The sequence below is a fragment of the Oncorhynchus clarkii genome, chromosome 6 (genome assembly GCF_045791955.1).
Source record: "Oncorhynchus clarkii lewisi isolate Uvic-CL-2024 chromosome 6, UVic_Ocla_1.0, whole genome shotgun sequence".
NCBI classification, from domain to species: Eukaryota; Metazoa; Chordata; class Actinopteri; order Salmoniformes; family Salmonidae; genus Oncorhynchus; species Oncorhynchus clarkii.
The window spans coordinates 8,814,457-8,835,824 of record NC_092152.1 but is presented as its reverse complement, the minus strand read 5'-3'; positions in this window follow the sequence as shown (position 1 = coordinate 8,835,824).

Genomic DNA, 21,368 nt, shown 5'->3' with positions numbered 1-21,368 from the left:
GAATAGAGCTAAGCACAGGTGAAATCCTAGAAGAAAACCTGGTTCAGTCTGCTTTTCAACAGACATTGGGAGACAAAAGTTCCCTTTCAGCAGGACAATAACCTAAAACACAAGGCCAAATATACATTGGAGTTGCTTTCCAAGACGACATTGAATGTTCCTGAGTAGCCTAGTCACAGTTTTGACTTAAATTCGCTTGAAATCTTGATAATGACTGTCTAGCAATGATCAACAACCAACTTGACAGAGCTTGAACAATACAAATATATACAATGTGCAAATATTGTCCAATCCAGGTGTGCAAAGCTTACATATGACATATTTTCTAAACATTTATTAGATAAAGTGTTTATATTTTATATTCAAAATAAGACAAATGCTGTGTCGTTGTAGCTGCTGATGTCATTAATAATTTATTTCACGATGTTAGTACATAATAAAAGGCAGTAATAATTTTTTATAAAAATCTATTTTGATGGCGCTGGCTCTAAGTTCCTTATGGTCTTCATAACAACTTATTTTGTGTCGGATCAAAGTGTAAAAATCTCCCAGGGTGCAACAGTCGGTCTTGGTAGCTCGGCCTGCATGGCAATGCTCGTTGTGATTAAGATGCTGTTTTATTGCCTATCAGGGACAGAAGGGACATTTGTAGTTAATCAGTTTATTAGGAGAATAGTCTGTGTCCCAAACGCCACCCTATTCCCTCTACTTTGACATACAGCTCTCGTCAAAAATAGTACACTTTATAGGTAATAGGATAACATTTGGGACACGGCCGTAATGTAATGCGCCAGGGGTAATTAAAAGTGTTTTGGACGCTACCTAACTCCGATTTTATAAATATGCTTGTTTTTTCATTAATGCAAATGGTGTATTATATAGTCATTAACACCGTGTGTTATCCTAAAGCGGGCGGCTGGATGATACCCACGATGTATTGAATGGAACACTCAGCACTGAGCAGTCAGTCTCTCTCCGTATGAATAGCTGCTCTGGGATTGTTTTGTGTTTACACCGAAATTACAATTTTTCCCTTATGAGCAACACTATGTAAAAACCGTTTCACTGTAGTCTGTAAAATGATAAGACAGACAGAGATGACAGACAGCTCGACAGCTCGACAGCTCGACAGACAGACAGACAGACAGACAGACAGACAGAGAGAGAGGAAGAGACAGGGAGGGAGAGAGAGAGAGAGAGACAGAGAGAGAGAGAGAGAGGGAGAGAGGGAGAGAGAGAGAGAGAGAGAAAAACTAAACATGGTGGGTGGACAGTCATCCATCAAAAGAGAGATATAAAAAGTTCCAGTGTTAGAACTCAATTTGACTGTCAATTCCTAGACTCTTCGCTTGTCTAACATCATATATGCAATAACATAGAGAGCTAATCATTATAATCCCTGCCTTTGATAGGTGACATTGGGGACAATTTGTCACTCTTCAAGGACTAAAATGTCAGGAGTACCTTTCCATTCCGTTTCCTACTTGACTCATTTTCACAACTTTTAAAGCAGTGTTTTTCACTGGCCTACGATCACTGTTGCAACTGTAGTACTCTGGAATTTAGACAGAGGCAGGTGGTATATCAAAATACCTTTAAAATGTCCAGCACTAATAAAATCCAGAGGGTCTGCTTGTTTTGCAAGTTGACGGACATAGGCCCACAGAACAGGTTGACACTGATAGGTTGAGAGGATCAAACTGGAAGATACTGGTCTGCACTTAACCATGTTCTGAAGTCTATTTTCCACAGGATAAAAGCAGCTTCGCCTGAACCAAAGGAAGGACAGCTTCACAAATTGCAGCCAGGCAATTGGGTGGTCATCAAGGACCTCCGCAGAAAGACTTGGCACCAACAGTGCTGGTCCATTCCAGGTGCTCCTGACGACCCAGACAGCAGTGAAGGTTGCAGAGAGTTCGACGTGGGGTTCATGCCAGCCACTGCAGGATGGTGCCCCACAACCCAGGCGATGATGTATCAGCCGATGAATTGTCGCCAGCGACCCCAGTGGCCTTGGGAGGAACAGGACTGGACTCTACACATCATGTTTGTATCATGGCAGGTCACCTCTCAGGTCACCTCTCAGGTCATCTCTCAGGTCATCTCTCAGGTCACCTGTCAGGTCACCTCTCAGGTCACCTGTCAGGTCACGTGTCAGGTCACCTCTCAGGTCACCTCTCAGGTCACCTGTCAGGTCACCTCTCAGGTCACCTGTCAGGTCACCTGTCAGGTCACCTCTCAGGTCACCTCTCAGGTCACCTGTCAGGTCACCTCTCAGGTCACCTGTCAGGTCACCTCTCAGGTCACCTCTCAGGTCACCTGTCAGGTCACCTCTCAGGTCACCTGTCAGGTCACCTCTCAGGTCACCTCTCAGGTCATCTCTCAGGTCACCTGTCAGGTCACCTCTCAGGTCACCTCTCAGGTCACCTGTCAGGTCACCTCTCAGCTCACCTCTCAGGTCACCTGTCAGGTCACCTCTCAGGTCACCTGTCAGGTCACCTGTCAGGTCAGTCAGTCACTAATGGCTGCAGATGTGCTAAATAAGGCTTGAGCATATGATACTCCCCAAAGCATGGTGAAACACATAGAGGTGTAACACATAGAGGTGTAACACAGAGGTGAAACACACAGAGGTGAAACACATAGAGGTGAAACACATAGAGGTGAAACACAGAGGTGAAACACACAGAGGTGAAACACATAGAGGTGAAACACAGAGGTGAAACACAGAGGTGAAACACACAGAGGTGAAACACACAGAGGTGAAACACAGAGGTGAAACACACAGAGGTGAAACATAGAGGTGAAACACATAGAGGTGAAACACATAGAGGTGAAACACAAAGAGGTGAAACACATAGAGGTGTAACACATAGAGGTGTAACACATAGAGGTGTAACACATAGAGGTGAAACACATAAAGGTGTTACACACAGAGGTGAAACACAGAAGTGAAACACATAGAGGTGAAACACAGAGGTGAAACACATAGAGGTGAAACACAGAGGTGAAACACATAGAGGTGAAACACAAGCTAAACACATGTACTTTGTTAACCTCCTCTGCTTACTCCTCCTGGTGCCAGACAGGCAGACTTTCCCTCCACGTGCGACTATTCTGAGGAGCAGTTATTCTACAAAGGAAAACCATTGAATGAGTAGGTGTTGTGAAACATTTGACCGCTAGTGTATAACAAAACACTTCTCTCTGACATGAATCAACTCTACTATGCCATTTCTATCTGCAACATTTGACAATGTTTGGCTACTGAACAGTATAACCTCATCAGGAACATAAGCAGGTGGTGAGAGCTCCCCCCACATGATCCAATCCGTTGTCAACCTGATCCACTCTGTTGTCAGCACGATCCACTCCGTTGTCAACACGATCCACTCTGTTGCCAACATTATCCACTCTGTTGTCAACATTATCCACTCCGTTGTCAACATTATCCACTCCGTTGTCAACATTATCCACTCTGTTGTCAACATTATCCACTCCGTTGTCAACATTATCCACTCCGTTATCAACATTATCCACTCCGTTGTCAACATTATCCACTCCGTTGTCAACATTATCCACTCCGTTGTCAACACAATCCACTCCAGTTGGAGATGCCTCCAAATCACTTTGTCATCTCCTGTGAGTATTGTTTTTGCTTATGGTGTTTGCTGGTGGGAAAAGGGGAAACCAAGACAAGTCGCCCATGGGCATACACTACCCGTAGGTAAACTTTGTTAAAAACACTAGTTAGAACTGGGCGGACCACCCACTGTATTTTTGGTTAGTTAGTTAGCTGTTGTTGAAATAGGCTAGTCTAGCTTAGGGGTGTTTTTGCATATTTGTTTCTTTCCTTGGGTCCAGCTCAGCCCCTTTTCCTGCCCCCCCCCATTACCGTGTGTTTTACAATAAACCCTGAGTTTGACGGTATTATTTCAGTTGTCCTGGTTATTTCGTTCACACGTACTTTGTCACAATTATAATTTACATGAGTTATGTTACGCGTCTCACTACCATCCCCCCTAGACTGTCGGGCCAAAAAGGGATTCGTAACATAAGTGGGGGCTCATCCGGGATATGTCTTTACTGACACCCATGCCGCTCATGTAGATTGTTGTAGTGGTATAGTTCAGTGTTGAGCGTCATAGCTGAAGTAGCATTAGTGTTTGCTATTTTCGTTGGCTCTTGTGAAGTAGTGTAAGATGGCTACTTTTGATTTGAAGTCCTTTTTGGATAACCCTTCGTGGGAGGTTTTTGACAAATGTCGTAGAGTTGATTTAATGACCTTGGCTGACCATTACTCAATATCGATTCCGCAGAGTGTAGTTAAGGCGGAGGTTAAACAGCTAGTGTTAAATGTATTGTTGGAAGAGCAGGTGCTTGTGTTACCGCTGCCTGAGCATACTACCACTGTAGGGGATGTTACTGCTCCTGTAAGCCCATTGGTGTCTGATAATGAGGGTGAGGCTAAAACACCAGCCACATTGTCCCATTTTGAACCACTCTCCCCACTGTCAAATGGTGATGCCAGGAGGGATGTCCGTTTAGCACAGTTCCAACTAGAGGTGGAAGAGAGAGCACAAATTAGGCGAGAGACTCTCCAGTTGGAGATGTGTAAAATTGAGGCAGAAAAAGAACAGCGGCATTTAGATTTGGAGATGTGTAAAATTGAGGCAGAAAAAGAACGAGAACGAGAACAGAGGCAGATGACGTTTAAAATGCGCCAGATGGAACTGGAGGCAGAGACAGCGAGGCTAGCCTTCGTTCCTGCTGTCACTGTTAGTGAGTCGTCCTCACCAGCTGTGTCCTCAAACACGTTTGACATTAGTAGGCAGATAGCCTTAGTACCTTTGTTCAGAGAGTCGGAGGTTGACTCCTATTTTTGTGTATTTGAGCGTATAGCCGTAGCATTGAAGTGGCCTGAAGAGGTATGGTGCCTATTACTTCAGTGTAAATTAACTGGTAAAGCCCAAGAGGTTTTGTCAGCGCTACCTCTAGAGGACAGTTTGAATTATGAAGTGGTCAAAGCTACTGTTCTTCGTGCCTATGAGCTTGTGCCTGAGGCATACCGACAGAGATTTAGGTCTCATAGAAAGTCTTCTAGTAAGACTTATGTGGAATTTGCTAGAGACAAGGGAAATCTGTTTGATAAATGACATGCTGCTAGTAAGGTAACTGATTTCAACTCTCTCCGGGAGTTAATCTTGTTGGAAGAATTTAAAAATTGCTTACCCGAACGCATTGTAGTTTACCTAAACGAACAGAAAGTATCCTCCCTGGCAGAAGCGTCTGTGTTGGCAGACGAGTTTGTGTTGACGCACAAGAGTGTGTTTTCGGCTCAAACTGAGAGTAGAACCACTGAGTTTCCTACCTTTAGCCCTAGTCGGCCAGCAGTAGTATATAAAGCACGCCAGAAGAATGAGCGTTCCTGTTTCTATTGTCATAAAGTGGGACATATGATTAATGATTGCTTCCTGCTTAAACGCAAACAAGGGATGCCTCTTCGTGCCAAGCCACCAACAGGTGTTGCTCTAATTCGTACGGTTGTGAGGTCTGCAACAAAACAGGTGCCTCAGGGTAACTGTAGTTTGAAAGACCCAGTCCCCGACCGCAGTTATGAACCATTCATTTCCGATGGGTTTGTGTCCCTAACGAATGACGAAGCGTCTCAGCGTCCGGTTAAAATCCTTAGAGATACTGGTGCGGCGCAGTCGTTTATATTGTCTGATGTGTTGTCCTTATCTGACGATACATACTGTGGTTCCAGTGTGTTAGTGCAGGGTATTGAAATGGGTTTTGTCCCAGTGCCGTTGCACTTTGTGAAAGTACACTCTGAGTTAATCAGTGGAATATTCAGAGTGGGGGTACGTCCTAAGTTGCCAGTGAAAGGTGTGACCTTTATAATGGGTAACGATATTGCCGGAGGAAAGGTAGTACCCGTATTGGAAGTATTGGATAAAAGTGACCACTCTCTCTCGAATGAGTTGGCACAGAGTTATCCACATGTGTTCCCCGCTTGTGCTGTCACTCGTGCTCAGGCACTACAAGAGGGTGACTTGATAGATTTGTCGAACACTGTTCTGTTCAAAGAGGATGATCAAGAGGATGGATTGTGTGATACCTCTGAGAAGCTGATCACCTCTGACAAACAGCCCAGGAAAGAATCAAAGAACGTTGAACTTATTGCTGATGCAATACCATTACCAGTCACTCGTGAGCAGCTGATTGCTAACCAAAAGGTTGACAACAAGCTTGCTAAATGTTTTTCTAGTGTTGTCTCGTTAGAAGAGGTGAAGAAGAAGAATGTGGCTTACTTCATTGATGGTAATCTCCTCATGCGTAAATGGAAATCCCATGTTGATGCAGGTGGAGATTGGAATGCTGTTTACCAAATAGTGATTCCTTCAGCCTTTCGACAAAATGTGTTATCCCTTGCTCATGATCACCAGTGGTCTGGTCATTTAGGAATTACAAAGACGTATGATCGGATCCTTCGACATTTCTTTTGGCCGGGTTTAAAACAAGATGTGGCTCAGTTCTGTCGGACATGCCACACCTGTCAGATAACAGGAAAACCAAATCAGGTTATTCCTCCCGCTCCTCTGTGTCCCATACCTGTCATAGGTGAACCATTCGAGCATGTGGTGGTTGATTGTGTCGGACCGTTACCGAAGACAAAATTGGGTAACCAGTTTGTGTCTCGTGTGTAAAAATTATTTTTGTATGTCTTGGTTGACTTTGTTATCGTTGTGAGTATTCCTTTATACTGTAGTCGCAACCCCCCCTAGGGTTGCTCTTTTAAGGGTGGGAGTGTTACGGATACAGTTATCCTGTGTGTGTATCCTGTGTGTGTGTGTTTCTTTTCTCTCCTTCTCCCCTCACAGGTGAAAATCATCACTCCCCAATCAGTCAACAATCAACCCATCAATCAGAAGACACACCTCCTCCTGTTTCCTACCCTATCACAGTTCCTTCCCCATGGTTTAAAAACCCCATAATTTGTTTGTTCAAGAGCTCAATCTTTGTAATGCCATGTTGGTAGATAGCTGTTCTTGGTAGATTTCAGGAGAGCTCAATCTTTGTAATGCCATGTGGGTAGATAGCTGTTCTTGATAGATTTCAGTAGCACAATCTCTTTGTAAATGCCATGTATGTAGATCTCTCTCTTTGTGTATTAATTAACCTCTTCTTTTGTTTGAGCACCTCCAAATCGCTTTGTCATCTCCTGTGAGTATTGTTTTTGCTTATGGTGTTTGCTGGTGGGAAAAGGGGGAAACCAAGACAAGTCGCCCATGGGCATACACTACCCGTAGGTAAACTTTGTTAAAACACACTAGTTAGAACTGGGTGGACCACCCACTGTATTTTTGGTTAGTTAGTTAGCTGTTGTTGAAATAGGCTAGTCTAGCTTAGGGGTGTTTTTGCATATTTGTTTCTTTCCTTGGGTCCAGCTCAGCCCCTTTTCCTGCTCCCCCCCATTACCGTGTGTTTTACAATAAACCCTGAGTTTGACGGTATTATTTCAGTTGTCCTGGTTATTACGTTCACACTTTTACTTTGTCACAATTATAATTTACATGAGTTATGTTACGGGTCTCACTACCATCCCCCCTAGACTGTTGGGCCAAAAGGGATTCGTAACAGTTGTCAACATTATTCACTCCGTTGTCATCATTATCCACTCCGTTGTCAACACGATCCACTCCGTTGTCAACACGATCCACTCCGTTGTCAACACGATCCAACCAGTTGCCATCTCTAGGGTAACAAAACCCCTCCAGCTTCTACTTCTTTAGATTGGAACCAATGAGCAACCTATAATCAACCCACCACACCCTGCCTCCACAGTGCAGAACAATTAGGCAGATGATTAAGAGATATGAATAACTTGGACATGTACAGTACACCAGCAGTCACCAGTAGTCACAGTATCTGGCATCTCTCATTTGAACAAAGCATGCAACTTGATCATGACTTGGAGGGATCATTGAAATTCAATTCCTTGGAATTTCATTTGGAGCAAATTAATTAGCTAAATCTACAGCTGGAAGTGAGGGATATACAATGTATAAATAAGCCTGTTGTACCCAGAATCATCATATTCCTGTTTCTCTGTCTGAAATATGTATAACCAACATATATATTGTGTATATATACTGTAGCATCTGAAGCCCCTTCGACTCAACAGCTCTTTTCAATTTTTGTTGAGATGTTTAGTGTAATAATTTAGAGCTTAGTTAAATTGTTTCTGATTGGTTGAAACTTGAAAGGGGCAAATGCTGATGATTGCTCTTTCTTGTGACAGGCCCCTAGCATCATTAGGGACTCGGTATGCAGACAGCGTGACAATGTGTCATTTTGCATGGCTACCAATTGGGCTGAGTGTCACCTGAAATCATACTTTTCTAATCAAAGGCTGCCTTGGAGGAGCGCTCTCTCTGATGATCAAAATAAGTCAATCTCTTTATAAACACAGAGCCACACCATACCTAGAGCACACACCACAGGCGGCTGGTGGCACATTAATTGGGGAGTGGAATTAATGGAACGTTTTTTTTTTGTGTTTGATACCATTCCATTCACTCAATTGCAGACATTATTAGGTGCCATCCTAACCCTCACCAGCCTCCGGTGCGTGCACACACACTTGTACGCATTTGCACGCACACAAACACACAATTGCATCCATAAAACACACACACACACACACCTTGAAAAGTTGTCTGTTCACATGTATGTGTTTAAGATAAGTCACTTTTAAATGAGCTGTTCCTCACTCCTTTGAATCAGAAAGGAATAAAGCAGGTATTGATTATCCAATATTTATGTGTAAGTCCTCAGTTATATGAAATATACGGTTGATCAAAGCAAGCATATACTTCCATCATGACACACAGCACACAATGAGTTCCTTTAACAAACAGAGACTATGATGCAATGCAACCCACATTTACAGCAAGGTTGACATTTAAAGGTAATTTCCGATTGAGCCAACAGATGCCCCATTTACTTTGAATACCATTTCCGTGAACGTGGGGACATTACCTTTAAAAGGCACATTGTCTACAGCGCTCTACGGATTGAATACTGGCTTATGTATTACTCTTGGGTTTTCAAATGATTTGTCCGTTTGCATAGAGACATTCCGAACATTCATTATTTCAATAAAAATGCCAAGTAAACCATTTTTTTCGAACATGGGGTGCATTGTACTGTAACCCATTGGTATCAGTTGAAGCTGGTGCATTGTACTGTAACCCATTGGTATCAATTGAAGCTGGTGCATTGTACTGTAACCCATTGGTATCAATTGAAGCTGGTGCATTGTACTGTAACCCATTGGTATCAATTGAAGCTGGTGCATTGTACTGTAACCCATTGGTATCAATTGAAGCTGGTGCATTGTACTGTAACCCATTGGTATCAATTGAAGCTGGTGCATTGTACTGTAACCCATTGGTATCAATTGAAGCTGGTGCATTGTACTGTAACCCATTGGTATCAATTGAAGCTGGTGCATTGTACTGTAACCCATTGGTATCAATTGAAGCTGGTGCATTGTACTGTAACCCATTGGTATCAATTGAAGCTGGTGCATTGTACTGTAACCCATTGGTATCAATTGAAGCTGGTGCATTGTACTGTAACCCATTGGTATCAATTGAAGCTTGTGCTCAGATTACTTAGAAATGTGCCTAGAATTTGAATTAATGTGGTTGAAATTCTTAGAAATATGCAGCTTTTAATTAACCTGAAAAATGGAGAGGACATAACATTGTCAATGTGACTTTGTGTTAAATTGAAGATTCACACTGAACACACTTTTAAGATGCAGAAAAACTAAAGGCTATTCAAACTTTTTATTTGATTTATTTATTTGCCTGAGAAAAATTATGACCTAGTTCTAGAAGTCATTACTGAAGTAGCCAGGATCATCTGAAGTGGCCAGGGTCTAGCCAGGATCACCTGAGGTAGTCAGGATCTAACCAGGATCACCTGAGGTGGCCAGGATCTAACCAGGATCATCTGAGGTGGCCAGGATCTAACCAGGATCATCTGAGGTGGCCAGGATCGTCTGAAGTAGCCAGGATCTAACCAGGATCATCTGAGGTAGCCAGGATCTAACCAGGATCATCTGAGGTGGCCAGGATCTAACCAGGATCATCTGAGGTGGCCAGGATCGTCTGAAGTAGCCAGGATCTAACCAGGATCATCTGAGGTGGCCAGGATCTAACCAGGATCATCTGAAGTAGCCAGGATCTAACCAGGATCATTTGAGGTGGCCAGGATCGTCTGAAGTAGCCAGGATCTAACCAGGATCATCTGAGGTGGCCAGGATCGTCTGAAGTAGCCAGGATCTAACCAGGATCATCTGAGGTGGCCAGGATCTAAACAGGATCATCTGAGGTGGCCAGGATCGTCTGAAGTAGCCAGGATCTAACCAGGATCATCTGAGGTGGCCAGGGTCTAGCCAGGATCATCTGAGGTGGCCAGGATCTAACCAGGATCATCTGAGGTGGCCAGGGTCTAGCCAGGATCATCTGAGGTGGCCAGGGTCTAGCCAGGATCATCTGAGGTGGCCAGGGTCTAACCAGGATCATCTGAGGTGGCCAGGGTCTAGCCAGGATCATCTGAGGTGGCCAGGGTCTAACCAGGATCATCTGAGGTGGCCAGGATCTAACCAGGATCATCTGAAGTAGCCAGGATCTAACCAGGATCATCTGAGGTGGCCAGGATCGTCTGAAGTAGCCAGGATCTAACCAGGATCATCTGAGGTGGCCAGGATTGTCTGTAGTAGCCAGGATCTAACCAGGATCATCTGAGGTGGCCAGGATCTAAACAGGATCATCTGAGGTGGCCAGGATCATCTGAAGTAGCCAGGATCTAACCAGGATCATCTGAGGTGGCCAGGGTCTAGCCAGGATCATCTGAGGTGGCCAGGATCTAACCAGGATCATCTGAGGTGGCCAGGGTCTAGCCAGGATCATCTGAGGTGGCCAGGGTCTAGCCAGGATCATCTGAGGTGGCCAGGGTCTAGCCAGGATCATCTGAGGTGGCCAGGGTCTAACCAGGATCATCTGAGGTGGCCAGGGTCTAACCAGGATCATCTGAGGTGGCCAGGGTCTAGCCAGGATCATCTGAGGTGGCCAGGGTCTAGCCAGGATCATCTGAGGTGGCCAGGATCTAACCAGGATCATATGAGGTGGCCAGGATCTAACCAGGATCATCTGAGGTGGCCAGGGTCTAGCCAGGATCATCTGAAGTGGCCAGGATCTAACCAGGATCATCTGAGGTGGCCAGGGTCTAGCCAGGATCATCTGAGGTAGCCAGGGTCTAGCCAGGATCATCTGAGGTGGCCAGGATCATCATGTTAAAAAAATCTAATCAAATGTTATTTGTAGTCTACTGCTCTTCCCAATAGGACACTTTGAGTCGTCTACCATCTTTGGAACACTGGGTGCATGCCCACTTTATAGCATTCCCAAACTGTAAATGGCCAATGAGAACCACACATTAATAACATGCACAGCATACATGGGAAATAGCCAATCACTACAGTATCATAAATATGTCATAATATATCATGATGTGTGTGTGTGTGTGTGTGTGTGTGTGTGTGTGTGCGTGTGAGCGTGTATGTATGGGTGGGTGTGTGTATTTGTGTGTGCTTGTTTGTGTGTGTGCGTGCATATGTGTATGTGTGTGCGGGCATGCATGTGTTTCTTTTCCTCCTATTCCCCTAATGCCATTAGCATTAAAGCAATGGTACACCTAGTGGCCCTCAGAGGCTCTGTTGATACCTGGGATGGAGAGCAGGATGGTGGGAGGTAGATGGAGAGCGAGGTAGATAGGTAGAAAGTAGAGGTAGAAGGAGAGAGGGGTAGAGAGAGAAGTAGAGAGGTAGAGAGAGAAAGAGGTAGAGGGAGAGAGAGGTAGAGGGAGAAGTAGAGAGGTAGAGGGAGAGAGGTATAGATGTAGAAGGAGAGAGGGGTAGAGAGAGAAGTAGAGAGGTAGAGGGAGAAAGAGGTAGAGTGAGAGAAAGGTAGCGGGAGAGAGAGGTAGAAAGTTAGAGGGAGAGAGAGTTAGAGGGAGAGAGGTAGAAAGTAGAGGTAGAAGGAGAGAGGGGTAGAGAGAGAAGTAGAGAGGTAGAGAGAGAAAGAGGTAGAGGGAGAGAGAGGTAGAGGGAGAAGTAGAGAGGTAGAGGGAGAGAGGTATAGATGTAGAAGGAGAGAGGGGTAGAGAGAGAAGTAGAGAGGTAGAGGGAGAAAGAGGTAGAGTGAGAGAAAGGTAGCGGGAGAGAGAGGTAGAAAGTTAGAGGGAGAGAGAGTTAGAGGGAGAGATGTAGAGGGAGAGATGTAGAGGGAGAGAGAGAGACATTGCTTTGGCAATGTTAACACATGTTTCCCATGCCATTAAAGCCCCTTGAATTGAATTTAATTGGGAGAGGTAGAGAGGTAGAGAGAGAAAGAGGTTGAGATAGAGATGTAGAGGGAGGAAAGATGTAGAGGGAGAAAGAGGGAGAGAGAAGTAGAGGTAAAGGGAGAAAGAGGAATCTGAGAGACCAGTGAGAGAGGGAGAGAGGGGTGCATCTGAGAGACCAGAGAGAGAGAGAGGGATGATTCTGAGAGACCAGAGAGAGAGAGAGAGAGGGATGATTCTGAGAGACCAGAGAGAGAGAGAGGGGGATGATTCTGAGAGACCAGAGAGAGAGAGGGATGATTCGGAGAGACCAGAGAGAGAGAGAGAGGGATGATTCTGAGAGACCAGAGAGAGTGAGAGAGGGATGATTCTGAGAGACCAGAGAGAGAGAGAGAGGGATGATTCTGACAGACCAGAGAGAGAGGGATGATTTTGAGAGACCAGAGAGAGAGGGGGATGATTCTGAGAGACCAGAGATAGAGAGAGGGATGATTCTGAGAGACCAGAGAGAGAGAGGGATGATTCTGAGAGACCAGAGAGAGGGAGAGGGATGATTCTGAGACCAGAGAGAGAGAGAGAGAGAGAGAGAGAGAGAGATGATTCTGAGAGACCAGAGAGAGAGAGAGAGAGAGGGATGATTCTGAGAGACCAGAGAGAGAGAGGGATGATTCTGAGAGACCAGAGAGAGGGAGAGGGATGATTCTGAGACCAGAGAGAGAGAGAGAGAGAGAGAGATGATTCTGAGAGGCCAGAGAGAGAGAGAGAGGGATGATTCTGAGAGACCAGAGAGAGAGGGATGATTCTGAGAGACCAGAGAGAGAGAGGGGGATGATTCTGAGAGACCAGAGAGAGAGAGAGGGATGATTCTGAGAGACCAGAGAGAGAGACAGAGGGATGATTCTGAGAGACCAGAGAGAGAGAGAGAGAGAGAGAGAGAGATGATTCTGAGAAACCAGAGAGAGAGAGAGAGAGAGAGAGAGAGATGATTCTGAGAAACCAGAGAGAGATAGGGGTCAAATCTGCACCATTTGATGGATTGTCCATAATGTGTCCTGAAAAGGTCACCCAGAGAGTGAAGAATGATCTGAAATCGAGTTACCTGTCAATAACAATCTAGCCCTTATTAATGTTATCATATATTTTACACACTTGGATCTGTCAACGTGTTAGAATGTGTCACAAGGACACATTCTACATTTTACACCAATGCATCGCAAGCCAAATATTGTTAGAAGAGATAAATCTTGAATGTAGAGTTTACTTATGGTGATCCATACGGTGGACAATCAATGCCATAGCCTCGATTTAAAAAAGTGTGCTGCAATTATCATTTTGGACTGAAGGGAGTCTGTGTTTAGGCACTCTAGTCAGAAGTAGTGATGAGGGTGACTGTTCCCAGAGAGGAAAAAGTGTTGAAATTGAGCGGTCCTGATATGGACACCGTACCAGAGTGGTGTACACTACCGGTCAAAAGGTTTGTGCAACGCTGTCATCAAGGCGAAGGGTGGTTACTTTGAAGAATCTCAAATATAAAATACATTTTGATTTTGTTTAACACTTTTTTGGTTACGACATGATTTATTTCATCGTTTTGATGTCTTCACTATTATTCTATAAATGTAGAACATAGTCAAAAAAAAGAAAAACCGTTGAATGAGTAGGTGTTGTAAAACTCTTGACCGGTAAATGTAAATGAAAGGATGTTACGACCTAGAGAGATGTACCACTACCCAGGGTTGCCATTTTGCCTAGTGTCGTGGAAATTTAGTCCTGAGAGAGATTTGGTCATTTCTTCAAACAATCATCTTTATTTAGTATCAATTAATTATTACAACAATGAGGCTGGTCGACCCCCCCTGAGTGTTGAACTGAATAACCTAACCTTTACACAAGTGCAGAATACTATATTTTGCTGACACTGAAAATGCTTAGCCATGATTGGTTCCACCCATCCCATGCAGATTGGGGTAAGATTGGGATAAGCCACTCAGGGTCCATCCTGTCATTATCATCTGCACGTGGGTTGTTGTCTTAACCCCACCCTGGCTTAGGTTCTCTAGTAAAACACATTCCTGTCTATGTAATGCAGTTTTTAACTCATTTGTCAGCTCAAGCCATCTCCAGTAACAGGACAGAAATGTCTTACTATTCGCTAAATACTAACTGTTAACCAGTCAAATCAAATAAACCAGGTGAATACGTCATTTTCTAATTTCCCCCATTTTGAGAATTCTCTCAACTTAAAAGTAAAATTACACTGTTTAAAAATACATTTCTTCCATTTTGTCCCAGGACAAGCATCCCACTATGTATAATAGATGCGATGTCATCTACAAAATAGCTTCCAATACTCTACTCAGCAAACTGGATGCAGTTTCACAGTGCCATCCGTTTTGTTACTAAAGCACCTTATACTACCCACCACTGCTACCTGTATGCTCTAGTGGGCTGGCCCTCACTACATATTCGTCGCCAGACCCACTGGCTCCAGGTCATCTACAAGTGCATGCTAGCTAAAGCTCCGCCTTATCTCACACTGGTCACGATGGCAACACCCACCCGTAGCACGCGCTCCAGCACTGATCATCCCTAAAGCCAACACCTCATTTGGCCGCCTTTCCTTCCAGTTCTCTGCTGCCTGTGACTGGAACGAATTGCAAAAATCGCTGAAGTTGGAGACTTTTATCTCCCTCACCAACTTTAAACATCTGCTATCTGAGCAGCTAACCGATCGCTGCAGCTGTACATAGTCTATCGGTAAATAGCCCACCCATTTTTACCTACCTCATCCCCATACTGTTTTTATTTATTTACTTTTCTGCTCTTTTGCACACCAGTATCTCTACCTGCACATGACCATCTGATCATTTATCACTCCAGTGTTAATCTGCTAAATTGTAATTATTCGCCTACCTCCTCATGCCTTTTGCACACAATGTATATAGACTCTCTTTTTTCATTTTTTTCTACTGTGTTATTGACTTGTTTATTGTTTACTCCATGTGTAACTCTGTGTTGTTGTCTGTTCACACTGCTATGCTTTATCTTGGCCAGGTCGCAGTTGTAAATGAGAACTTGTTCTCAACTAGCCTACCTGGTGAAATTTAAAAATGTAATAAAATAAGGCATTACTATGGACTCTTTGTTTCGTTAGCATAAACCTGCTATAGTTCCTGAGCATTATCATTAAACATTTCAATTTGGTAATGATAAGAGTTCACCCCTCCATTCACTAAGGCATGCTGAGAATAGTCATTGGTCAACATTGTCAGCATACAACAACCTCTTTGCATATGTCACAATCAGCTTAACAACAATCAAAACAATCAATCAATAATACACTAATTGCTCCACTCATATTGTTATTATCATACTAAAACTTACTCAAATCAATCAGACGTTTTTTTTTTTTTTAATCATCCAGTTTCCAAATCATAATTCAAAGCCCAATGAATTATCCAGCCAAAACGTTGAATGACATTGCTCAGTGATTCACATTGGTTCTATCATTCAAAATTAAACCCCTCAATTTAACGTACATCAACACTGACAGAATGTAGATCCATATTAACATACAATATAAAAACCTTATAATTAACCCAATTAACTCTCTCATCAGGGTTATAATTACAGATCAGTATCTCAATGCATTATTAGCCTAAATCACTATAAATTCAGCGGGGTAGACCTCCCCACATCAACCTCATACCCCAAATAACAATGTTAGACAAGTCTAAATCAATTTTGGGCACAGTTGACCCCTCCCTTCTCCGGAACTCAATCTCCTGGCGTCTTCATTGTCTTCAGATAGCTTTACAGTTCAAAGGGGATGGCCCATGATAATGTCCCAATTTCACCTGAACCTCACCTCAACTCCTATCATGTCTTGTCCATTTGCCAACCAGCATATCAGCATGGGCTTTCAAAGATGGCGTAGCAGTCATCCCTCGTCTTGTCGTGTCCCATGTATATATATTTTTATATATTTTTCTTCGCATATCTTTTTATATTTTTCTAAACTCTTATTTCAAAATACTCTCCTGCAACCCACCTCACCCAATGTGGTGTGGACCTGCTTTTTCTCTAACATATTTTTCTTTGCCTCGTACTGGAATCTCTCCAACATAAACTAGCCAGCTAACGGTCATCAGCTAACCTTAGCTCGGAAAGCTCTCTCCAGTTTGTACAACGCGATTCAACCAGAGCATACAGACCTATTTTTTTTTTCTCCATATCCCCGAATTCCTATCGTAAGGTCTGAACCTTCTCACCTTCCGACTTTCGCAGCTAACGTCCCCTGAATGCTAGCTGTCTAGAGCACAACGGACTGTTGGCTTACGAGGCCCATCGAATACATTCCGAAGCCACTAGCTAGCAGTCAGCTATCCTTTGCTAGCGGTCATCAGCTACCTTTATCCCGGACAACTCTCGCCAGTCTATACAGCGTGACTCAAACCAGAGCTAGTCGGACTTATTCTTCTCAATATCTCCGGATTCCTACCGTATGCTCTGAACCTATTTTTTTGAATAAAAATATTATTATTATAATTTTTTATATATTTTTTTCCACCTGGAATTATAGCAGCTTTTTTTTTTTATTATTATTTTTTTTTTTTGACCTTTATTTAACTAGGCAAGTCAGTTAAGAACAAATTCCTATTTTCAATGACGGCCTAGGAACAGTGTGTTAACTGCCTGTTCAGGGGCAGAACGTCAGATTTGTACCTTGTCAGCTCGGGGGGTTTGAGCTTGCAACCTTCCGGTTACTAGTCTAACCACTAGGCTACCCTGCCGCCCTGCTGACCCTGAACGCACAGCCGCTAATCTGCGGCTTGCTAGATAACTTAAGCACATTGGACTGCTAACTTAAGAGGCCCTTCGGACATATTTCTTCGGCCACTATACATATTTTGCCAATTGGCCTGGTTTACCACACGGAGCCCTGCTGATCCGTCCGCTGATGTAACTGCACGAGGGGGCCACAACAGACTTCCCTCCGTCACGTCATCCCTCTAAGGCCTTTCTGTTAGCCTGATAGCCCAGTGCCGCTAGCTGCTTGAAGCCACGCACTGGACTTGTATGATCACCCGGCTACGCATGCCTTTCCCTAACGTCACCATGCCGTGTCGATTGCTGTTCTGGTTTGTAACTATTGTTATATTTCACTGTAGAGCCTCTAGCACTGCTCAACATGCCTCGGCTAACAATTTAGTTCCACCCCCCACACACCTAGTGACATCACCTGGTTTAAATACTATTTCTAGAGACAATATCTCTTTCATTATCACTGTATGCACAGGTTTACCCCCACTGTATTCACATCCTACTATACCTTTGTCTGTACATTATGCCTTTGAATATATTCTACCGTGCCCAGCAATCTGCTCCTTTTACTCTCTGTTCTGAACGTACTACGCGTCCAGTTCTGTTAGCCTTTAGCCGAACCCTTATCCTACTCCTCCTCTGTTCCTCCGGTGATGTAGAGGTTAATCCAGGCCCTGCAGTGTCCACCTCTACTCCCATCCCCCAGGCTCTCTCATTTGTTGACTTCTGCAACCGTAAAAGCCTTGGTTTCATGCATGTTAACATTACAAGCCTCCTCCCTAAGTTTGTTTTATTCACTGCCCTAGCCACTCTACCAATCCGGATGTCCTAGCCGTGTCTGAATCCTGGCTTAGGAAGACCACCAAAAACCTTGACATTTCCATTCCTAACTATAACATTTTCCGACAAGATAGAACTGCCAAAGGGGGCGCTGTTGCAATTTACTGCAAAGATAACCTGCAGAGTTCTGTCTTACTATCCAGGTCTGTACCCAAACAATTTCAGCTTCTACTTCTAAAAATGAACCTTTCCAGAAACAAGTCTCTCACCATTGCCGCTTGTTATAGACCACCCTCTGCCCCCAGCTGTGCCCTGGACACCATATGTGATTTGATTGCCCCCCATCTATCTTCTAAGCTCGTGCTGCTAGGCGACCTAAACTGGGACATGCTTAACACCCCTGCCATCCTACAATCTAAGCCTGATGCCTCAATCTCACACAATTTATCAATGAACCTACCAGATATAACCCCAAATCCGTAAACACGGGCACCCTCATAGATATCATCCTAACTAACTCACCCTCCAAATACACCTCTGCTGTTTTCAACCAAGATCTCAGCGATCACTGCCTCATTGACTGCATCCGTAATGGGTCTGCGAGCAAACGACCACCCCTCATCACTGTCAAACGCTCGCTAAAACAATTCTGCGAGCAGGCCTTTCTAATCGACCTGGCCGGGGTATGCTGGAACGACATTGACCTCATCCCGACAGTAAAGGATGCCTGGTTATTCTTTAAAAGTGCCTTCCGCACCATCTTAAATAGGCATGCCCCATTCAAAAAATTTAGAACCAGGAATAGATATAGCCCTTGGTTCACTCCAGACCTGTCTGCCCTTGACCAGCACAAAATAATCCTGTGACATTCTGCATTAGCATCGAATAGCCCCCATGATATGCAGCTTTTCAGGGAAGTTAGGAACCAATATACAGGAAAGCTACGGCTAGCTTTTTTAAACAGAAATTTGCATCCTGCAGTACAAACTCAAAACAATTCTGGGACACTGTAATGTTCATGGAGAATAAGAGCACCTCATCCCAGCTACCCACTGCTCTGAGGCTAGGAAACACTGTTACAACCGACAAATCCACTATAATTGAGAATTTCAATAAGCATTTCTCTACGGCTGGCCATGCTTTCCACCTGGCTACCCCGGTCAACTGCCCGGCACCCTCCACAGCAACCCGCCCAAGCCCCCACCATTTGTCCTTCACCCATATCCAGATAGCTGATGTTCTGAAAGAGATGCAAAATATGGACCCCTACAAATCAGCAGGACAAGACAACCTGGACCCTCTCTTTCTAAAATTATCAGCCGAAATTGTTGCAACCCCTATTACTAGCCTGTTCAACCTCACTTTCGTATCGTCTGAGATTCCCAAAGATTGGAAAGCTGCCGCGGTCATCCACCTCTTCAAAGGGGGTGACACTCTAGACCCAAACTGCTACAGACCTATATCTATCCTAACCTGCATCTCTAAGGTCTACGAAAGCCAAGTTAACAAACAGATTACTGACCATTTTGAATCACATCGTACCTTCTCCGCTATGCAATCTGGTTTCCGTGCTGGTCATGGGTGCACCTCAGCCACGCTCAAGGTCCTTAACGATATCATAACCGCCATCGATAAGAGACATTACTGTGCAGCTGTATTCATCGACCCGGCCAAGGCTTTCAACCCTGTCAATCACCACATTCTTATTGGCAGACTCAACAGCCTTGGTTTCTCAAATGATTGCCTTGCCTGGTTCACCAACTACTTCTCTGATAGAGCTCAGTGTGTCAAATCGGAGGGCCTGTTGTCTGAACCTCTGGCAGTCTCTATGGGGGTGCCACAGGGTTCAATTCTCGGGCCGACTCTCTTCTCTGTATACATCAATGATGTCACTCTTGCTGCTGGTGATTCTCTAATCCACCTCTACGCAGACGACACCATTCTGTATACTTCTGGCCATTTTTTGGACACTGTGTTAACTAACCTCCAGACGAGCTTCAATGCCATACAACTCTCCTTCCGTGGCCTCCAACTGATCTTAAACGCAAATAAAACGAAATGCATGCTATTCAACCGATCATTGCCTGCCCGCTCGTCCAGCATCACTACTCTGGACGGCTCTGACTTAGAATACGTGGATAACTACAAATACCTAGGTGTCTGGCTAGACTGTAAACTCTCCTTCCAGACTCACATTAAGCATCTCCAATCAAAAATTAAATCTAGAATCGGCTTCCTATTTCGCAACAAAGCTTCCTTCACTCATGCTGCCAAACATACCCTCGTAAAACTGACCATCCTACCGATCCTCGACTTCGGCGATGTCATCTATAAAATAGCCTCCAACCCTCTACTCAGCAAACTGGATGTAGTCTACCACAGTGCCATCCGTTTTGTCACCAAACCCCATATACTACCCAACATCTGTACGCTCTCGTTGGCTGGCCCTCGCTTCATACTCGTTGCCAAACCCACTGGCTACAGGTTATTTACAAGTCTCTGCTAGGTAAAGCCCCGCCCTATCTCAGCTCACTGATCACCATAGCAGCACCCACTCGTAGCACACACTCCAGCAGGTATATCTCACTGGTCACCCCCAAAGCAAATTCCTCCTTTGGTCGCCTTTCCTTCCAGTTCTCTGCTGCCACTGACTGGAACGAACTGCAAAAATCACTGAATCTGGAGATTCCCATCTCCCTCACTAGCTTTAAGAACCATCTGTCAGAGCAGCTTACAGCTCACTGCACCTGTTCAAAGCCCATCTGTATACAGCCCATCTATCTACCTCATTCCCATACTGTATTTATTTATTTTGCTCCTTTTGCACCACAGTATCTCTACTTGCACATTCATCTTCTGCACATCTACCATTCCAGTGTCTAATTGCCATATTGTAATTACTTCGCCACCATGGCCTATTTATTGCCTTAACTCCCTTATTTGACCTTATTTGCACTCACTGTATATAGACTTTGTTTTTTTTGTTTTTTTCTACTGTATTATTGACTGTATGTTTTGTTCTTTCCATGTGTAACTCTGTGTTGTTGTATGTGTCGAACTGCTATGGTTTATCTTGGCCAGGTCGCAGTTGCAAATGAGAACTTGTTCTCAACTAGCCTACCTCGTTAAATAAAGGTGAAAAAAATACCAGCAATATGAGAGAAGTTTTGGAATGGATCTCTCTCTCAATACTCACTCCACGTGGACTTATGTTGCACTCCTGAGAGAAAAGGCATTTGATAACGTCAACTGGATGCTGTAAACCGTTTGCTGGCTGAAACTCAGGTCTCTCGGTAGAGGTGGTGCAGGACAGGGCCGTATTGAACTCCATTTCTTCAGCCGGT